The sequence below is a fragment of the Notothenia rossii genome, assembly GCF_949606895.1.
Source record: "Notothenia rossii genome assembly, chromosome: 8".
Classification (NCBI taxonomy): Eukaryota; Metazoa; Chordata; class Actinopteri; order Perciformes; family Nototheniidae; genus Notothenia; species Notothenia rossii.
This window is the reverse complement of record NC_136906.1, coordinates 79,984,195-79,991,750: the sequence shown is the minus strand read 5'-3', so window position 1 is coordinate 79,991,750 and position 7,556 is coordinate 79,984,195.

The window sequence follows — 7,556 nt, the reverse complement described above, 5'->3', positions numbered from 1 at the left end:
GCTAAGCTAAAGGAGGCTAATGTTGGGATATAAAGGAACTACAGCACGGTCACATGACTTCTCGAAACCACCGCTAAGCTAAAGGTGGCTAATGTTGGGCTATAAAGGAACTACATCACGGTCACATGACTTCACTTCACCACCGCTAAGCTAAAGGAGGCTAATGTTGGGCTATAAAGGAACTACAGAACGGTCACATGACTTCGCTTCACCACCGCTAAGCTAAAGGATGCTAATGTTGGGCAAATGCCGTTTTTAAATTCACCAGTGGAGTATTTACTGACATATTTTAAGTCATAGAATTTAAATCTCTTCAGCTTGTGTTAACAACTGATGTTATTTCAGGCTAACAACCAAAAACACATACAAAAAAAACAGGTAGTGATAAAATGCTGACTCATTCTTGGGTCAAGGACTCATACCTGCACCACTCAACCAGATAAATGTACTATATCGGTTAGAAAGTCAGTACTGATAACCTCAGAATTGTTTTATTCCATCGTATTTAAGTGCAGTATACTGGAGGAAATGTGCTCGCTCTGCTCTTGGTACTGTGTGCTTCTGTTAGAAATGGAACGCTGTTAAAAATGCTGCTCATGTCTGAAGCAGGCTGAGATCCAGACAGTCTGAATCCCAAACACACACACACACACACACACACACACACACACACACACACACACACACACACACACACACACACACAGCCTCCAACGTCTTCCTGCACACACACACACACACTTTTGGAGTCGTCACCGGTTGTGTTTTAGCTTCAATAAATCATCACAAACCCTGTAAATAAGGACTTGTTTCTGGATCAGATTTGGAGGGAACATCTCCTGCTTTATTATCAGTGAGGGAAAAGGAGACGGGGCTGATGGGAGATGCGGTCCTGATTTGACGATACAATGATAGGCAACATTTGGAAGTGCTCCTGCTGTATCTGTTGATTACAGGCAGCCAAAGGGAAGCCCTCTGAGAGCTGCCACAGGCCAATGAGCATCTGCATATTTCTGCATAAATTACTTTCTCTCGCTGCTTTTTTCACATCGTTTGCTTCAAGGGAAACGGAGCTTTCTCTGTGATTCAGTCCAAAGTTAATAGGAGGGAGCGTTTTACGTGGGTGTTTCGTAATTGACTAATAAAACCAAACGAATGCCAGGAGTTTTCAGTTTTTGCACACAGTTTTTTGTATGATTTATTTTGCGTCATTGTGTCTGAAGCTTTGAAAAACTCAATATATGAAAAGGAATCATCAACAAGCAAGAGTGCAGTTTCAGGATCTCAAAAGTAAAAATGTATTTGGTTAGATCTGCTGTACTCTGGGTGGCATGGCTTTAAGCAAAACTCAGGGCAAAAAAGACGGCTTGCCTATAGGCAGTACAGTAGTAGGCACATTCACACCGCAGTACTTTTCCCGCAAAGGTTCATGGGAACTTAGTTCATCAGAACTCTTTAGTTCTGATTAACTAAGTACAGATCGCGTTCACACCGGAATAAGTCCCTGGGGGTGGATTAGGCAAATGAAGCCGCTGACATCACTTCTTCTTCTTCTGCTTTGGGTTTACTGGCAGGCCGCAAACAACTTCACGGCGTATACTGCCACCCGAAGTCCCCGGCAGGAAGTCCCCTGAGTTGGGGACTGGCTTCAAGCTGCTGGGACCCCCAGCAGCTTCTACTGAAGCCTTCCGAGTAAATCGCCAGAACGCCGACACCTCCTCATCTCCACCGCTCCCATGTTTTCTTTTGTGTTGCCATAAGGGCTAATGCTAATGCTAATAATGCTAATAAAATGGTGGCTTCACAACACTTTTTTTGAGTTTTATGGGGCGTGGTTTGCAATCCACCCAGCCAATCAGAAATATAGCCCTTTTCTCACAAGAGAGCATGAGAGAAGGGGGTAAAAAGGTTCTCATTAACTAATTTGAGTTCCGGCTCTTTTTGGTGTGAACACGACATTTCGGAACTATATCGGAACTAATGTGGGAAAAGTACTCCGGTGTGAACGCGGCTAATGCCCACAGTAATGTCTGCAGGCAGAAGAGTGTTTGATCTAAGTTTTTAAAACAACTTATCTAGTATAGATTTTTGCAACTGGTCAATTACACAACAATGTTTAAAGAAGGCCGTAATTTGTTAAAATATCAAATATTAATGATATGATGATTTTATTGTGTTTTTCCTATTCATTTCCTCAAAGAAATTCCTTTCAAGAAAAATATTTTCTCACTAAGTCATGTGATCTAATATAAATGTATACTTTTCTAATGAATAACTTATCTTTTAAACATGATCCTAGGTTTGCACCACATTAAAATCCCTTTATTTGACTTGATAATATGTTTAAAATGAACAGCACGTTGCAAACAATGGGACTCTATCAGTGTCAAAGGTCAATTATCACCTTGCAATATGTCACATTTCTATTTATTGTAAAAGTGGGCAGGGCTTACATGCTTCTATGCGTTTGTGGTTTTCTTGAAGTTTGATTGTTGATTTCTATAAAGAATATCAAAGTAAGTACACCAAATATGTTGCATTAAACTTAAATACTGATTGAACAACAGAAGAGTTCAATTCAAGCATTTTGGGACGAAACATCCTGAACCCTCAAAATGAAAATATCTAACTGCAACTGCATCGTGTTTTTTTATTTAGTCCCAAGTTTATTTCTCCTAAAGCTCCTCCAGATCCATAAACGACATAATACTAAATACGTGTAAATATGTTTCAATGAGCGTTTAATTATAGAGGAATTCTTCCAGGGGCTTTCAATAACATTTAACGACAACACAGGAAATCCTAATGAGTCGTTTTATTGTTATGATATTGTTTCTCTTTCTTTTACAGCATCTCGTTTGATCTCCTCCAGTGAAACGCAGTCTGTTCGTCTCTCCGACGCATTCAATGTTAATCGGCCTCCTGCAGACTCTCTGCTTCTTCCTTTTCTGTTTCTTAATTCGGCTCCAAATGTTCTCCTCATTCTGTATGCAGAACTCAGCCTGAAAGAAAAACCCAGTGAAACCCTGCAGAGAGACACGCTCCATAAATACACAGTAGATATTTTTAGAGTTTAGGAAAAAAGGGTTATCCTCTGGGGACACATTTGATGGTAATTTGCCAACTGTTGATTATAATATTTCTTTGATATCGGTGGGAAACTTTGCAATGATGTTTGAAGGGTTAAGAGGTCACTAAAATAATTGTGGTTCATCCTCTGGGGATCATTAGTGTCCACAGACCATTTATCGCCAATTTGGGCGATTAAAGCTGCATTATTTTTTATTTTTTTCTCACTTGGAAGCACACACCAAACTTAATGAAGCTTTATTAGGGTGGTGCAGTGATAACATTTGTTTAACCCCCTAACCCAAGTTAATCAAATCCATTGACATTGACTTATTCCTGGGTTTTAGGACTCATTCCTGCACCACCATTGTTATGTAATTTGAAAGGGGCCATATTACACTAATGTTCAGGTGTATATCAGTATGTAGTGTCTCTACTTTAAAGAGTCCTCTCCTGCTGATGTTCAGGTGTATATCAGTATGTAGTGTCTCTACTTTAAAGAGTCCTCTCCTGCTGATGTTCAGGTGTATATCAGTATGTAGTGTCTCTACTTTAAAGAGTCCTCTCCTGCTGATGTTCAGGTGTATATCAGTATGTAGTGTCTCTACTTTAAAGAGTCCTCTCATGCTGATGTTCAGGTGTACTGTATATCAGTATATAATGTCTCTACTTTAAAGAGTCCTCTCCTGCTGATGTTCAGGTGTATATCAGTATGTAGTGTCTCTACTTTAAAGAGTCCTCTCCTGCTGATGTTCAGGTGTATATCAGTATGTAGTGTCTCTACTTTAAAGAGTCCTCTCCGGCTGATGTTCAGGTGTATATCAGTATATAGTGTCTCTACTTTAAAGAGTCCTCTCCTGCTGATGTTCAGGTGTATATCAGTCTGTAGTGTCTCTACTTTAAAGAGTCCTCTCCTGCTGATGTTCAGGTGTATATCAGTATGTAGTGTCTCTACTTTAAAGAGTCCTCTCCTGCTGATGTTCAGGTGTATATCAGTATGTAGTGTCTCTACTTTAAAGAGTTCTCTTCTGCTGATGTTCAGGTGTATATCAGTATATAGTGTCTCTACTTTAAAGAGTTCTCTCCTGCTGATGTTCAGGTGTATATCAGTATGTAGTGTCTCTACTTTAAAGAGTCCTCTCCTCCTGATGTTCAGGTGTATATCAGTATGTAGTGTTTCTACTTTAAAGAGTCCTCTCCTGCTGATGTTCAGGTGTATATCAGTATGTAGTGTCTCTACTTTAAAGAGTCCTCTCCTGCTGATGTTCAGGTGTATATCAGTGTGTAGTGTCTCTACTTTAAAGAGTCCTCTCCTGCTGATGTTCAGGTGTATATCAGTATGTACTGTCTCTACTTTAAAGAGTCCTCTCCTCCTGATGTTCAGGTGTATATCAGTATGTAGTGTCTCTACTTTAAAGAGTCCTCTCCTGCTGATGTTCAGGTGTATATCAGTATGTACTGTCTCTACTTTAAAGAGTCCTCTCCTCCTGATGTTCAGGTGTATATCAGTATGTAGTGTCTCTACTTTAAAGAGTCCTCTCCTGCTGATGTTCAGGTGTATATCAGTATATAGTGTCTCTACTTTAAAGAGTCCTCTCCTGCTGATGTTCAGGTGTATATAAGTATATAGTGTCTCTACTTTAAAGAGTCCTCTCCTGCTGATGTTCAGGTGTATATCAGTATGTAGTGTCTCTACTTTAAAGAGTCCTCTCCTGCTGATGTTCAGGTGTATATCAGTATATAGTGTCTCTACTTTAAAGAGTTCTCTCCTGCTGATGTTCAGGTGTATATCAGTATGTAGTGTCTCTACTTCAAAGAGTCCTCTCCTGCTGATGTTCAGGTGTATATCAGTATGTAGTGTCTCTACTTTAAAGAGTCCTCTCCTGCTGATGTGCAGGTGTATATCAGTTTGTAGTGTCTCTACTTTAAAGAGTCCTCTCCTGCTGATGTTCAGGTGTATATCAGTATGTAGTGTCTCTACTTTAAAGAGTCCTCTCTTGCTGATGTTCAGATGTATATCAGTATGTAGTGTCTCTACTTTAAAGAGTCCTCTCCTGCTGATGTTCAGGTGTATATCAGTATGTAGTGTCTCTACTTTAAAGAGTCTTCTCCAGCTAATGTTCAGGTGTATATCAGTATGTAGTGTCTCTACTTTAAAGAGTCCTCTCCTGCTGATGTTCAGGTGTATATCAGTATGTAGTGTCTCTACTTTAAAGAGTCCTCTCCTGCTGATGTTCAGGTGTATATCAGTATGTAGTGTCTCTACTTTAAAGAGTCCTCTCCTGCTGATGTTCAGGTGTATATCAGTATGTAGTGTCTCTACTTTAAAGAGTCCTCTCCTGCTGATGTTCAGGTGTATATCAGTATGTAGTGTCTCTACTTTAAAGAATCCTCTCCTGCTGATGTTCAGGTGTATATCAGTATGTAGTGTCTCTACTTTAAAGAGTCCTCTCCTGCTGATGTTCAGGTGTATATCAGTATGTAGTGTCTCTACTTTAAAGAGTCCTCTCCTGCTGATGTTCAGGTGTATATCAGTATGTAGTGTCTCTACTTTAAAGAGTCCTCTCCTGCTGATGTTCAGGTGTATATCAGTATGTAGTGTCTCTACTTTAAAGAGTCCTCTCCTGCTGATGTTCAGGTGTATATCAGTATGTAGTGTCTCTACTTTAAAGAGTCCTCTCCTGCTGATGTTCAGGTGTATATCAGTATGTAGTGTCTCTACTTTAAAGAGTCCTCTCCTGCTGATGTTCAGGTGTATATCAGTATGTAGTGTCTCTACTTTAAAGAGTCCTCTCCTGCTGATGTTCAGGTGTATATAAGTATGTAGTGTCTCTACATGTCTCCATGCTTTAATGTTCAAAAATCTCTTTATTTGTCTCATACTGCCTGTGCTGCAGCACCTCTTTTCACCCTCTGTCTGAAACCAGAGCCCACAGAGCCGGGCCAGCTAACCAATCAGAGCGGACCTCTGATTGGTTAGCTGGCCCGGCTCTGTTGTGATTGGTCAGCCTGCTTAGAGATGTCCCGCCCCTTAGCCTATCATGTACAATGTGTTGGAGCGCTAGCCAATAGGAGCGCGAGTGTTACATATTGATGTCACTATGTTCTAGAAGTAAACAAAGGAGTCCAATGGAGGCGTGGGGGAGAGAACAACAATAACAGAGACTTTCAACATTCCTTCTTTCTACTCCAGAGAGAAGTTCTCCTCCACTTCCTGGCTCTCTGATGGCGCCTCTGATTGGCCGTTCGTCACTTCAATAGCTCTCTCTCTTTTCTCTCGGAGAGGAAGTGACCTACATAGCTGCTCGCCTCGGCTGTCGTTTGCATTTCAAGAGCAGATGAATAATTTACGAACACACGACTACAAAATCTCCTCATCCGAACATCGAACGCACCGCAAAATGACAGCCCTCAATAACGTTAGATAACTGTGTGTGTGTGTGTGTGTGTGTGTGTGTGTGTGTGTGTGTGTGTGTGTGTGTGTGTGTGTGTGTGTGTGTGTGTGTGTGTGTGTGTGTGTGTGTGTGTGTGTGTGTGTGTGTGTGTGTGTGTGTGTGTGTGTGTGTGTGTGTGTGTGTGTGTGTGTGTGTTGAAGGAGAGCTTCACACTTCACTTGAGAAACTACAGGTGAAACTTTCTATCTGGAGGGAGAGGAGATTAAACGGAGAACAAATACGTGTGTGTTAAACCACATTTGGCCCTTGCTTGCTGGCAGTTCAACATATTTGAAAAGTGATTTTAATCGTGCAATTACACTTTTTTGGACCTATTTTGTAGTAGTTAGAAGTCTTTTTTACAACCAACTCTTGAATCTGAAGTCTTCCTTTTAGTTGCTTAATGCTCAGTGAACTTCTAACTGTGTCTGTTTACTTTTTGCTTCTTAAAAAATAGCATAAATATATTTTTTTTGCAGATTAATCTCTAAAACAACACTTAAGTTGTGCAATTTAATGGACTACAACTCATTAAAAAGCTGCATAAACGATGTGAGGAGCTGCACATTCAGATAATAATACTCATTGCAACACATCTTCATGATATTATTATAAATCATAGCTGCTTTAAAGCGAGATGGTCCTCATTCATTCAAAGGGTTAACGATAGAATTTGGATTTATTTACCATTGTTAGGGGTTAGCGTCAAACGGGGGTCCTCACAATGACATAAATACAATAATGTGTGTGTGTGTGTGTGTGTGTGTGTGTGTGTGTGGTGTGGGGGGGGGGTGTGTGGGGGGTGTGTGTGTGGAAGCCTAAAGCTCCTGGCTGCACAGGATTAGCAGTCTTGCGTTGGTTTCAACACAGACGGATGTCGGCTTGATTCTCTCTCTCTCTCTGCAGAAGCTAATAAGCTCCGCTGCTCTCCCTCCTGCAGTGAGCTGATTACAGCGTTTATACCTCACACACCCCCGTCTGCCTCCCAAAACACCCATAGACTCCCCCATAAAACCCACTGCGCTGTACCTCCATATATGAATATACCCTAGC